Here is a 15,020-nt window from a genome sequence, read left to right on the forward strand (position 1 = left end):
AGATTTAATTTCACTGGAAGTTTTGACTGAATGCCTTCTCAACTTGTTAAATATAATTTTATTAGTATAAGGTTACTGAAGTATACCATATAAACAATTAGTTTGATTTTACTAACTTTAAGTCAAAGAATGTAAAAGTTCATCTATTTTGTGAAAAATTTTGAACCGAATGTGTGATACCAGGTGTTTTTCTTTGTCATAGCACAAGTTCAAAACTTCTCTGAGCCCACCTAAGTAACATGTCTGCTAAACATCTTGTTTTACATCCTGTGGGCTGTTTATACATACAGCTGTGATGTTCATAGAAACCAAGGATTACAAGAAAATCTTCCTCTCTGTAATAACTACTTCTATTGAAGGACTGTTAAAAGCCAGAATCATCTGTTTTTCAAAGCAAATTTATTCATGTCCTGGTTTATACTATTTATTCTTGCCCAACCTGTCATTCAGCTTGATAATTCTATGTTCCTGTGTATTACCTTAATCCATTTACCAATAGTGTTGTGCACCTTTGCGTCCTCTGTTCTTCTTCCTAAAATCAAGTTCTTTCAGTCTTTTTCCCTAACTGGAGGCTCCTTACTCCCTGTTTTGTTTAAATCCGTCCTTCTTACACAGGGGAAAGAAGGGACAGGAGCTGTAGACAGCATACTAGAAGTTTAATCAGTTGGATTTTTTGGGCAGCGGTTTTCTTCCCTATCAAAAAAACCTTGCTCGATACACTAGAGTCACGACACACCATCTTGCAGTTTCACAGCCATCTTTAACCAACACTCCTACGTTTCCTCTTAGTTTTTATTTACAAAGAGAAGTTTGCAGTTTACAGTAAAAATTCTTGCTACTACAACACTGTATTTCACACTATTTCATGCTGTTTCTAGTCCTCTTTTCCTCAGAAAGGACCAGTCCTACCTGAAAAGTAGTTGTGCTTGCACTGTATACCACCTTCTATTATCTTCCCTTTGTAAAAGTCTCTCAGTGCAGTCTCTCACTGTGCGGCAAGACAACAAATGAAAATATTAAGCTCAGTTCTACCACAAGCTCCACTAAAAATATTTCTTTCATTATAACCTGCATTTATCTATTCATCTTATAATTACTATATTTCACCAATCCCCATCCTTTCTATTTCGCAACATCTCCCGTGGCACTACATCAGACTTTTTTGTTTACTGAGGTCCAGATAGACTTAACGTATTTTCTTAATGTATATTTTGAAAGGCTAGCTGGACACAATCTCCTGTTCAACAAAACCCCTGCACTAAAAGTTATGCCATTTGCTTTTCTTTTCTTCCTTATAAACTTTTCAACCCCCTGCACAGAGAACAGTCAGCCTATATAGCTGCCTTGCTCTCACATTTTTATCTCTTTAATCTAAGCACAGGCACTCCATTTTTCCTCTCCAAATACATGCTATCAGCCATGAACTAAAAGACTGAAAAATTGTTCCGTGCAGGGCTATTTATCAGTATTATTGAAAGACACTCCCTCTGCGAGTCAGGTGGCTTTACTCTTTATTGGATGTGTTAATTTATATCTAATCAAAATTCCCTTCTGTTTTATTTATTTGTTTTCAGGTTTTGTTTTTACTGAAAATCAAAACTATTCCAGTTTAGACCATATCTGGATCACATTTAATATCATTTGTCTGTTTGCACCACACAATGGTTCTAGTTTTGCTCTGCAGAAAGCTTCTTTACAAAGTCAAGTAATATTTTCCTGTTAATTTAAATTCCCTTCTTCTAATTCAACTTAACTTTTTCTAATTGTCACTATAGCCCCACGCTTCCTGATATCCAGCAGGCAGCCTTCTTTGCAGCTCAAGTGGTTTTCCTCTTTCTTTCAGGATCTTTGCTTAGTCCAGACATTCCTTAAAAAAGTTAATAATTCACTTTGGCATAGAACTTTCCTTCCAAGTGTTTTTTCTCATATAACCTGGAATGCATTTTTTTATTAACTTTTGCACCTTTGACTAAAATAAATATCAAACCTCTAATACATTTTAGTCAAAGATCTCTCAGTCCAGTCAATTTCACTAATTACCTCTCTCAATTTATTTTGAAAAAGGGAATTCTACTTAATGAATCTGGTTTTCTGCTTACTAACTTTAACTACGTTAACAACACCAGATATTTCATCCGGGAGACGACCCGCCCATTATTAATAACCAATAAAGACCTCCCATTATTAATAACCAGATGGTTATTAATAGCGATGGCTATTATTCCTTTTTTTCTTGTATCTTGGAAAATAGTCTCCCATACCGGGACAATTTTCAGTGATATTACCCATCTCCCCATCTCATCCCAAGCATTCAGAGAAATGACTAAACCATGTTGGGTCTCTTCTAAAGCTCCAAGGCTACGTGCAGGGATACTGGGCGATTGTTTACAGGGACACGGCACATCAAAGTGGGTCCTGAATGCACTACCGCACTTTATTTATACTTAGACAACTCCTAAGCATTCACCTATCACACCAGCCAGACTGAAAAAGAAAACTCATCCACAACGCTAAGTTCACATGCTGAAAAGTATCTTTTGGGACTCTTTAAGAATGGCAACATGATCTTCCTTTCTGAAGAATGAGGTTTAAGAATATCTCAGAAAACGCAAAGCCTTTATCATCTTTCAACTAAACCATTTGTCCTGCTTGAAGAGTCAACAGGACTCTGCAATGAAAACAAGAATCTCGGTGATAAAAGTTGTTCTTTCATCAGAATCCCACAATGAACATTTGGGGGGATCCTGGGTCTACCACATCCACTGAGCCGTCTTCACAAACTACTCCAAGTGTAGCTTGCTTTATTCTAAAGCACTCTCTTGGAAGACAGTAATTTCCTTTATTTAAGTGACTGCCACAATACTTTAGGATTCTTAATTGTATACCCATTGTTAATAAAACCCATATTCAAGTTATCATTGGGTTGGGTTTTTTTGGTTTTTTTTTTTTTTTTTGTTTTTTTTAGAGCTGCTCAGTGATGCAGCTCCATCACATTATTAGCAACAGCTAGCAAAATTAGATAGGACTAGGGTGCATTCAGCTCTCAAAACCAGGATTTAGTGGAGCAGGCACTTCTGTTGTTGTTTTCTTGCTCCATTCCCTGTAAGACATAGATAGGTCTGTTATGACACCTTGAAAGATGATTTAGAAGTCTTTCATTGGAAGTGATAAAAATAATAAAGCAAAGTGCAAAGTATTGACTGACTTAAAAAAAGATTCCCTAAATTTTACCTACTTTTGTTCAAAAGGCTTTCTAGCAAATCCTGGTAAGTTTTCACAGTCAGCAATACTTGAGAACAAATGGGACAGGTGCTTTACTAACTAAAGACAGTAAGCTGTGGGAATCCATGCCCTGGATCATCTTTCCTCAGGCAAGTTCCAGTTATTCCTCCTGTTGATAGGTATGGTGAACGCCCAGTAGAACAGATAGATTACTTTTATCTTCTTCAGTGATAATGACCCAATCCTCCAGTAAAATTAAGATGTATACTGAACAGTTATGAATACAAGATTTGTGATGCTGGTAACAGAATTTGTGGTCTCCTTTACAAATCCTAATTGATTCAGTATTATCCTAATCTTCAGATCTTTTCTGAGACTCAAAAATGGTAAGACTGGTTCTGTTGAAGAAACAGAGGATGCTCTACAACACTGCCCCACACCTCCGGAAAAAGTTTCCAAACTTCCAAGTGCAAAAGCTAGGGCGGGGGAAAAAAGGTAAAATAAATCTTATCACACTTTCAGAGGAAGGAGAAGGAAAACAACCGGTACTGCAACAAGCATCAGTATCAAAGTAAGTACGACTAAGGTGCCCAGCTTTCAGTACTAGAGCAGTCACTGGTTTTAATACAACAAAATAAGGTGGTATCTTTCTGAAGGGACTGAAAATCATCTGGATATCTTTCTTGCTGCTGTTTTAACGGGAGAAACTCCCTCTCCTGAGAAGGAACACTTTCTCCTGAAAGAATTCAGTTCTATTCCCCTATTTTATTTGGTAAAGGCTGTTCTTGTGCCTGGAGACCAGGGGCTAAAGGGAAGCGGGGCTTGGGTAGCAGGGACCTGGTACTACTGGACATAGTTGGAGGCTATTTCAAGAGAATTTGCATAACCTGAAATTGACGCTTTTACTAACCAGCCAAAAAAGACCATTTCATATGCTGGCTTCTTTAGATTTCAGAGATGCATGGAGAAGAATTTGTAAATTGCACATTTACTAGGGTACTGCCTTCAACCAGAACACACAGGCTTGTCACTTGCAGTAACTGTTTTCTTCTAAAAACATGTTTGAGATTACAGAGATAGCATAAAATAGAGGAGTCCTGAATAAGAAGGATGCCGAGCACACTTTCTGAAGATTATCTGAAAACCATGTGTAGAAATTGTAACAAAAGGAAGCTGAATTTAAGTATGCACAGTATTTTTGTATTTTAATTTTTGAAGAGCCTAATATACTGATAGTATAATATTTCCTTAAAGAAGAGTTTTTTCAAGGTGCAGTACACAGTTTCCACATCAAGCAATAAGAATAAACCAGATTTCCGAGCCCCAGTTCAACGGTGGGAAGATGCTCTGGGTATGCACCAAGCACAAGGAGCATTCTGAGCTTAAGCATGCGCTCAACAAGAATGAAAAAGCACGTGAAGAAGGATGTAGGGATCAGATACTTCTCACTGATGTCCTTCATCACTTCTCTTGAGAACAGCTGTTTTCTGCAAGATGCAAAAATTCAGCACAGGACTTCTTACAGAGAAGGGGTGGGATACTGTCATCACCAGCTGCAAGTCTATGAAGACAGGAAGCTTGAGTGACATTCCCTTACTCTATGGATATACTCCTACTTTTAAAAATAACTTCTTTTTTTTTTTTTTTCTTTTGAGAATGATTTTGACACTGAAGAAATGCCTTTACATATATATGTATTTCTGTCTGTACGTATACACGCATATGCATGTCTGTGTGTGGGCACACGTGTATTACTACATAGTGCTAACCGACATACCCATCCTTGTCAGCTCTGCAAGGTTTTATGGCTGGCAGTTTAGGAATTCGTGGTAAAAGTGATCCCACTTAGGAAATCAAACTGCGCATCCCCCTGCTAACAAGTGTCAAAATGGAGATAGATCTCTCCGCTGACGAGTTTGCAGTCTGCTTAATATATTCTTTGTATTCTACTCAAAGGTTAAAATGTTGTTAAAAAAACAAAATTTATTTAACAGCTGTGAAAATTTTAAGTTCAGGTGGATATAAAGCACTCGATCATTAATGCAGTGTTTTACGATTAGAGACAAGGATAATTTTAACACAAATATATGCTTGCAGTCTAAGGTTGTCAATTCTTATAACATGACTTCCAATTCCGTGCTTATGTTCATTTTCAACATATTTAAAGCTTAATAATTTAATGATTTATCCAATTTTAATTTATACTTTCAAAACCACTTTGAACAATCTGAGGTGCCACTGGAGATCATAACAGTGGTCCTGGTTAAGTCAAATAATAATTACAGCGCTTTCACTTTAAAGATGAGATTATTTTTAATTATTGAGTGAAGTACTTGAGGTACCATACTTATATAATTATGCTACTCATTAAATGGTTATTGAAAGCTGAAATGTAATTTTAATGACAGCTACCTATTTTTCTTTGCACACTTTATAGATGACAGATCAGTCAGGAATTCTAGTTTGCTCAAAAAAATCCTTGCAGCTGCACTGGTTCTTTCAGGTGTAAAACAATTAAGCTGTTCTTTTTTTAAAACTTCAAACATTTCTTTTCTCAAATTATATTTATACAATATAGAGGAACTAGTAAAAACAGGACAATAATGCATGGCTATTTTTTCTTCTTCACGATAACACCAAAATTCTGGTTCTAAACTACACACATTCCAAACAATATCCCTCCAAAAATAGTGACAATACAAATATGGAAGAATGATTTTAGTCAAAATGTGCTCCTCATATAATGCATACAAAAAAAAAATTGCTTAACAGATTGCAGACCTTTATTGTGAGTATAAAGGGGTAATCAACATACAATAAGCATTTTACTATGCATTAAAACTATATATAATTCCACAAGACTCCTTTGCTTTTTGTAACACCGAGGTTCACAACTCTTCAAACATAAAATTCCTTTGTACTATTTACTTCACAGATAGATATTCATCAAACTGATCTGGATGAAATTTTTTCTGATACACAGGAATCTCTGTCAAGTCAGTGACACCACAGAGTCATGGTCTCAGAAAAAGCACCTAAAGACTCATGCTCTGTATTTTAATCCTTTATAGATGGTGTCTGAAATTCAGCGTATTTGTCCATTGTTCCAAAGGTTGGTATCTTGTTCAAATTAAGCTTTCTTTTTTCGCAACGAAAACCAAACAGAATAGTAAATTTGTTTCATTAACAATATTAAAGCAAAGATTTCTGAGTTCGCTGTATGGGGAAAAGGCAATAAAGTTTTGAAGAGGGAAAAACTGCTTTGTTCCTTCAATCCCCTAGTTGAAATTAATTATAGCAAATGTTTATGAAAACATCTGTTCCATACAGTTATAAATTCTTAATTTTAGCATGGGCGATTCCAGGCTCCTCTATTATTTGGAAAGAGAACAGTTTGACAATTGAAAGGTTTACAAAACAGCAGACAATTTGTAATTCTACAGTATCAAATATGCAGTTTGGAAAGTCTTCAGGATGTCTGCAGCAAAGAAAAAAATAAAATAAAATGCAGAACGACTAAGACGACTGAAGCATTCTGACTTGGGTCTGCTGATAGACCAAAATGGCAGTAGAAGGAGAAAAAAAAAATAAAAATATAAGGAGAACTAATCCCAAAACATACGGCAAATTGAGGTTTTACTACATAAACTAGATGTTTAAAAAGTAAAACGGAGCAGAGAGATGGATGTCGCTGTATTTTGCTGGCTTCCCGAGGAGTGCGGGAGGGAAGCTCACGGCATTGCTGCGTCGTGTCAAGAGAGGGCGCTGCAGAGTTTCGGATGATGCAGGCGCTGCTCCCCTTCCGCAGCTCCATCGCTGGCACCCGCAGCCCCTTTGCCACACACAATCTTTCGGACTTTTTGCGTAACACCCTTGCAACCACAGTGTTAAATTCAATTTACACCAAATAAGCTTTTAAAATGATTAAATGGAGCAAGCTGGAAGCGGTGTACGGAACCTGAAAATAATGCCTTCAGCTAAAGAATTAAGTGCGCAGCACTTCTGATATTTATTAAATAATTATTAGGCTGGAAAGTTGAAGAACATTTCACTCCGAGGAAGTTGTTTCAGTTTTCTGAAATAAATACGACGCAACTTTTTGGTAAGCAATCTTTTAAGTGTAAATCTGACTCTATCCCTTGCTTCAAAGTTCATTTAGCATTAGATGCATGCTTTGAATGCTTGCGTTGCTTGGTACAGATTTTTGGGTTGCATTTTGGTTTCAACAACTGTGCCCTAAAACAGTCTTTTGCCATGAATGACATAAAAAATACACACTATGATAATGAGTGATTTATGCAGATAATTAACTGTGAGACTTCGCCATTCAAAGTGCAAAACTCTTACACAGGCTGAAATATTCCATTTGTTTATCCTCCAATATCGACACCAGAAAAATCTATCAGGCATTAACAGTGTTTTTTCCCCTTTAAGCGTATTTGTGTTAAGGAAGGAACAAAACTGGAAAACACAATACGGTACCCACACATACACTCGTCTTCTGACAGTGAAAGCTGCTCACATTTGAAAGCAGGTCAGGAATGCTGACACCAAGGTGCAAAATCAAAGGCTGTTTTAGCCCCGCAGAAAGCTGCTGAACAATGTAATAGGCAAACACACTGGTTTGCAGTTATGAAGAAAAACTTCTGGAGATAATGACAGTACCTTGCCTTGCATGTTGCTCAAACCCAGTCAATTCCGGTGTCTTTTGGATTGCTGATTTACGACGATCAAGTGGCAGCTTCTATGATCTTTGCATATAAAATCACAGTTGCATATGTGTATCCGCCTATATGAGTAAACTCTGCGTATTCTCCATGCAAAATCTCTGTTTCAAATAATTTTGTCTATGCACTTCAGTTTAAATCAAGACACATAAAAATAACAGGGTTTCCATTTTAAGTGAAACTGCTTCTGAGTGTTCACAGATCTAAACACCAACTCTGTCATTAGGTTAGCCTGTAAATTAACATACCACTTTTCCACATGTAAAATGTATGTGTGAAAAGTGTGGATGGGAAAAGATACACAAAAGTCTAGATGACTGATTTTGAAATCAGAATGTGGCATTAGCATTTAAGAATGTAGACCCTTTAGCTCAATTTAAAATAAATTCAACAATAAGTACATTCAAAGGATTTATTTATAATATTTCTCTCCCCGATAAAGCCTCTGTGTTTACCAATAGGCTGAGCTATACACTGTACTCTAAAACCAGTAAAATACATAGAATAAGGAATTTTACTCTTAATACCATTAAACTAATTCTTACGAGTGCTTCAGAAGAATTCTCAGGTGATTGCAAGGTATTGAAATCTTAAATAATTTATATCCACAGGTGTTTTAAAAAAAATCTCTTTGAACATGATGGAAAGGCCAAGTTTAACTGTGATGCCAACGGTGATTTAAACGCTTCAGAAAACGCACATACATGGAAAAATAATTTCGCTTCCCATTGAGTGGGAACCACACAATACTAGCTTATATAAGCAAATGTGACTTCCACAGAAGTTGATAAGCATTTAGTCCAGTAATGCCTGGATTGAATTTGCTACCAGCAGCAATAAGACGAGTAAAAGAAAAAAATCCACAGGTTAAGGTAAAATTTGATTCTTCGAGCTTTTTTTTCCCCAGTTATTGTTCTCCTAGTGCACCTGTCTTTGGTCCGTAGTAAATTATGTCAGCTTCTGTTCATATGCTCAATACTACACCCTGTATCTTAATGTCTTATACTTAACCTGGCTGGCTTAATTTAAACTTATCATTTACCATGCGCAACTGAAGTTCCTAGGTCATCACCAAATGTGACTCAGAAGACTCCAGAAAAAGATACAAACATTTTAGTGTAGTCTGATTGAAGTGGAAGCTGTATACCTAGTAAATAATATCATCTCGAACTTCAGTAAATTCTTTAAGAGTATACACACTTCACAAAATAGCACATTAGCAAAATCAGCAAAACAGAGGATAGAGTAATCCAGTATAACTAGGGACAAATAGCACAATTAAGAGTTTGCATAGAAAGAAAAAAAAATCTTAGAAGCCACCTGGCTTCATCGCTAGGAACTTGTGTCCCATGATATACAAATGCCGAGTGACTTATCACTTGCATCCAGAAGAATTTGGCTAATTTTAACTTATAAACAGCCTAAAAGGCCTTTGAGCTATAAATTGCAATAATCTAAAGATGGCAAGAGGCAATAAACATGAGTTAATGACTCAGCATCCTCCTGAGATAGCACTGGTCATGCAGCTTTGCTTAATCTTAGACGTGCACAATCACTGTAAAAAGGTGGTCTCCAGAGACTATTTACACTGACAATATGAAAACCATACCATCTCTTTATGTGTTTGAAGGCTACTATTGTCCTTTAATTTACTTCAATTACATCCTATTTTTAACCACATTTCTGTCTTATAGAAAGATGCAATCCTTCTGTTTGGGATAATAAATCATATGTATATATAGTTTGATTTTCACATTCAAAAGCAGTAATGCATATTCCATTGAGTTGTGGAAAAAAAAATGGAGTTGATAAAGATTGAGCCGTTTTCTAACATTCTGTTGTTCTCCCAAGATTAAAGGATAGTACAGGACAAACCAGAAAGGATTACGTGATCTTTTATGGAAATAGAATTGCCCTTTGAAAAAGGAGCTAGCTGCTCTTCAGCTGAGAATAACAGGTTTACCAGGAGAAAGGCCAGCTTGGCCAGGAAGGCAGGTGGTAGTGATAGGCAGCCTCACCTGCTAAAGCTGGGGAGGTGTCCTCATGATAACCAGGACCAGAGGTTAACGAGAGCAGGAGCAATTCTGCTTTGTTTCTTTGCTGTTTCTTATCATAGGAAGCTACTCCAGCAGGCTGACGACTTCCAGCACTGTTAATGGACGTCAAAGGCTTCTGAAAGCAGAATGTACTTTCTTGGACTTTCTTTCTTGAGCATAAATGTGTTTTGGAAAACTGAAAATCATACCACTTTGGTTTGCCCAGCACACACACGTAAAGAGGTACAGCCCAAAGTCAGAGCATTCTCATGGTTACTCTGGTGACACATGGGGTAACAGCTACTCGCTTACCTGGAACGGGATAACAGACAGTATTTACAGCTAGGAGGCAACCAGGAAGAATAAAAGCAGCAGCACCACTGCTGCAAATGGCAACACGGGAATTCAGGCACACAAGAAACCAAAAGGCAGTGGAGCTACTTGGCACCCCATGCAGGGGCTGGCACTACCCCGAGAGGCAGCAGCTGAACTGTGGGGTTTGGCTCCCAGAGGAAGCAGAGGAGAAGCCTGAACTTTGGAAGTTGTCACAGAGATGCAAGACTAGGCAATGCCTGAACTTTCCTCAAAGGCTTGAAAAGCACACAGTAAGAGGTGAAGGAAGTCCCACATGCAGCCAGTTACTAAAATGCCCAGGGGCAGGGAGAGGCACTTGGGTACCCTCAGCATCCCTGTCACTCCAGGAAGCTCAGCCCTCTGGCTCCTTCCATCTGCAGCCTCCTCCTCCCCTACCACAGCTCCTTTTAGCACCGGTGGAAGCAGTCAGATCTGTAGGTTTGACAGGCTGCTTTGGATTTCGATCAATGTAAACTGCAGGATAATCGGTTAAATTAGTTAGAAAAGGGATCCTGCTTGTATCTAATGAAAACCCATGTTTTTAATAATGTAACTACATGACACACTTTAGCAGCATTACACAAACACACACACACACAAGTAGAGATAACCAATGGCTGACTAACAAAAAAAAGTAGAGATAACCAATGGTTGATTAAAGTATGAACACAACATACTAGAAGCGCATGTAATTTTTACTTCCTTTAGCCATCATTCCTAACACAGTAGAAAGCACATTTTTTCACTCCTTAACAAATTCATTCTGTAAATAATTTTGAAAAAGCAAATTAGTCTCTGGGTAAAGTTTAGTTACCTGGGTAAAACTTAAAGATGTTCCACCAGTAGCAGAGTCTAAGAGTTAAGATAATTCACAGGTACGCTGTTGTGGGTTTTTTGGGTTTTGGGTGGGGTTTTTTTTGTTTGTTTGTTTGTTTTTGTTTTTGGTTTTTTTTTAAATCATAGGATGCCTTCACCATATGATAGCACCAGTACCTGGCAAACTTGAGCGAGATGGTTTGAGAAAAACCTGAACAACCTGAAGACGACCCACACTGCCACACAGACTCAAATACTCAACCCTGAAAGGGACGTTGCTGCTGCTGGTGGAACAGCCCTTATCCTGATCTACATTATACAGAAGGATCCTGCACCAGAAAGGGACACCTGAGCTTAAAGCTGCCTAGCTTGGTTTTATAAGATGAAGCCAGGAAGCCCTAGACTCCAAATCTGAGGCTGTCTAATTAAGGCTGCTAATTCTCAGAACACATTTTGTATCCAGTAGACCCATACCTCAGAGAACATGAAATGGAGCAGTACCCTACATTTTCCATAAATTTCTCCAATGAAAAAACATGTCACCAAAGAGTATAAAAGAAGTACTGAGCTAGAGCTTTTAAGCTGCCAAATCAAAATGTACCAAAGCATAATGAAAATGTTAGATTTTAATCAAAATTCTTTTAAATCAACCTTCAGTTAATTTGGAGAGCACAACTGTGTACTTTGCTGGTGCAAAAGAAGATGCATGTTGTGAATGACAGATCTAGAAAAATATGAAGAGCAAAGGTATATATGCATTAGCAGTACACTCTGGATGTCCAAGAGATGAAAGTCCACAGCTACATCTGAATATAAAAATACATCAAATTGACAGCCAGAATGACAAAACGCTTCCATTCATTACAGTGCAAGGTAGTGTGGCGAACAATGGTCCCTCTGTTGTAGACACCGAGGAAGAAACTCCTCACCAAACATTTCTGCAAGGAAGTATGTCATCCATCACAGGACAGATCTCTGTTCTCCACCCTTGCCCTCCTGCGAGGAGGATGAGGAGTGTCAATCCCTGGTGGCACTTCAGAGCGGAACTAAGGATGCAAGTATGAAGCACTTGGAGACATAAGAAATAAGAGACGACAAAAATGTAAATTAGACAAGTACAGCTAGAATTTTCTTGCGCACAACAATTACACTGAAGTTTTCCAAAAGGTTGATGATTTAGTTTACACAATAATAGGAAAAATGTTAAGGAGCAGTCAATTTTTCTAGACAGTTACTCCAGTTCTCTAAGACAGAAAATGTGCAGTACCTTTTAGCCAAAAGGAAAACAGTCTGATGCTGCGTGACATTTTCATTTTGCACCCAGAGAGCATCAGCTTTTTTACTCCAGATTTTTGACCAAGCACCACCTGAGGAAAATGTGAAAAGGTATTTCACATAGGTAATTCCTATTAAACCAGAAACGTAATTGTCTGGAGAGCAAGAGAACAGTCCTGGGGGACTACAAATTCTAAAATATTTTCACTTTTTCTTCAGATTTCACCTTCCAAATTCAGGACGTGGCCATGATTTCCTCAGCCGTATGGTACCGCTCTGTCCAGCTGGAGAGGAGAAAAAAACCTCTGATCCAGAGGCTTTACCTCTTCCATACTAGAGATCTGCATTTCCAGCAGGCTTGACACTGTTGCCTCCAACACGGCACCCAGACGGTACAGACCTCAAGTGATGTGAAAGAAACGGGCTGGCACAAGGCTATTTAGGCATATCCATAGCGTGGCATTAAAGACTTTGAAGTACGGGTGCAGAATTTACAGGCACACCGTGGGAGGGAAATTCAAGAAAATAGCTGTCTTACTTGAACACAGGCATTACTCGAAAAAGTACTATATGCTGTGACTGCAGGTCGTAAGACAGAGCGAGAAAGAATATGTACGTCTGAACAAGTTTTCCATTTCCTCTCATTGGAATGACAGTGAATAAGGATGACGAAAATTACAGTATGTGAATAGTAGTGTAATTACTGAATAGTTCCCCACATAATTATGCAAAACAGATCTATCCATAAGTTAATGTAGCCATTTTCTTTTTGAAACAGAATTTTCATGCCATCCATCAGTCACCCCAAAACACAAACCTTAGATGACTTAAGTACAGAGAATTTACTCATTTGGTCTGTAATATAAGCAATGCGTGTGAGTAGAAATAAAGGTTTAATGAAACAAAATAACATACTCCACTAGGGAAAACACATTTTGCCCAAAGAAAAAAACTAATGTAAATAAGTGGAGACTTGACTATTTGATAAATATAGCCCCAAAGGTTATATGTTTACTGAAAGAATATAAATATTGTACGTGATGTAGATTTTTTTTATTTGACTAGAAACATTAATTGCTTTCTAAATACAATAATATTCTTTCCTTTCAAACTGTGAGGTCTCATTTCTTTTACTGCAACACGTAACCAATTACCTAACAAAAATGTTTACATTAATCACAATGACTCTATATTTTAGTTTTTATACCAGCAATTTTATTTTTGCTTAGAACTGAACTCCCTCAGGCATTCTATCATGCCAACTGTTAATTTCTATCAGTGATAAAGTTCCCTTAAGCTTCTTTTAACATCTACTGGACATGACCTCATAAAATTTAATGCCATTCATTAACCCCAAGCACTTAACTTTACACAGTAATGTCAGGCATCTGAGTTTTCAGTGCATGAGAAATCCAAGTGGGAACTGTTTGAGAGATACAAATTACAAATCCTTGGAGCAGTAGAAAGAGTGGCGTAAACAAATATGAAAGGGTGAATCAAAACTTGAGCAAAAGTAGGGTTCTTGCGATGCCTTCTATCTAGAATTACCAAACATTTACACAAACAAGGAAGAGGCTGCAAAGTGATCATTTGGTTGGTGAGGGGACTAGAATTCAGAGCTGAGGCTCAATGCCAGGCTTTTGATACTGTCTGAAGCAGATAAGCTGTGCAGCCGTGTTTTCTCCCGTGTCCGGTGGCCTTTAGGCATTTTGGAGGAGCAGAGGTGCTAGGACCACCTTGGTTCTGCCAAGGCCACGCACCAGCAGCACCAGGGTAAGCCAGAAGAAGCAGTTTCTTCAGAGTGCTGCTCCCTTATCTCCTGCAGGAGCCTTCCCTAGGTTTAGCTTTCGAGTGTGGTGGTTGTTCTGATTTTGGTTATGTACCAAGAAAGCTTTCAGAGGGAGAGCACTGTTTTTATTTTCCCTGAGATGCACAGATGGGTGATGTCTGCTTAACTCATTTAACCATATTTCCCAGTGGCTTCACACATGTTGGAGAAAATGTGGAAAATTCTAGAGGTGAATGAAAAAATACTTAGCAACAATTTTCTGGCTTCTCTCGGGCCATTCAAGGACATTCCTGGCGGGGAGTGGAAACCGAGTGACAGCCTGTCAAGGCCCTGACTGTAAAAAGGGCACGTTGTTAGGAGAGAGGGGAAAGCGGTTTATTTTCTATTTCTGTTGGCTCAAGAGATATCTAGACACCCTCTGTCAAAAAGGACAGTGCTATGCAGCTAGAAACATGGCCCATCAGAGTTCCTGAGAGCAATCTGCTTGCTCAGCTCCGTTACACGAAATCCCACCCCCACCCCCCCCACCCCCCCCAGTCTGTACACAGGGCTTGCTTTTTCTTGGTGTCACAGGCTGTTACGTTTTGGGTTAAGCAGTTGATGCTATTGGAGCAGGGATCAACTTAACATTTCTATACAAATTACACAAGGTAGCTATAAATTGCTTCATGAGAACCCGAGTGAGATTTGATGCTGATGTCTCTAAGTGCTACGTGTTAGTTTATTTATTTTTAAGCAGCAAAAAGGGCTGGCTTTCAGAACTAAGCAATAGCTCCTGAATTTACTGATCTTCACTGGAAA

The 15,020-nt window shown here is 38.2% G+C and overlaps 1 protein-coding gene and 1 long non-coding RNA gene across 5 annotated transcripts in view; both read right to left on the reverse strand.

The window, feature by feature from the left end:
- The window catches only part of TBC1D5 (TBC1 domain family member 5), a 326,048-nt gene that overhangs the window by 163,882 nt on the left and 147,146 nt on the right, over positions 1-15,020 (reverse strand). The window lies entirely within an intron of this gene.
- On the reverse strand, positions 4,401-14,652 carry LOC129784608 (uncharacterized). The gene is made up of 2 exons (XR_008747530.1): positions 12,423-14,652; positions 4,401-12,223 (listed from the first exon to the last, which is right to left on the reverse strand). It is a non-coding gene; the product is annotated as an uncharacterized LOC129784608 (long non-coding RNA).

This window comes from Falco peregrinus, chromosome 5, assembly GCF_023634155.1.
Source record: "Falco peregrinus isolate bFalPer1 chromosome 5, bFalPer1.pri, whole genome shotgun sequence".
In the NCBI taxonomy this organism is placed as follows: Eukaryota; Metazoa; Chordata; class Aves; order Falconiformes; family Falconidae; genus Falco; species Falco peregrinus.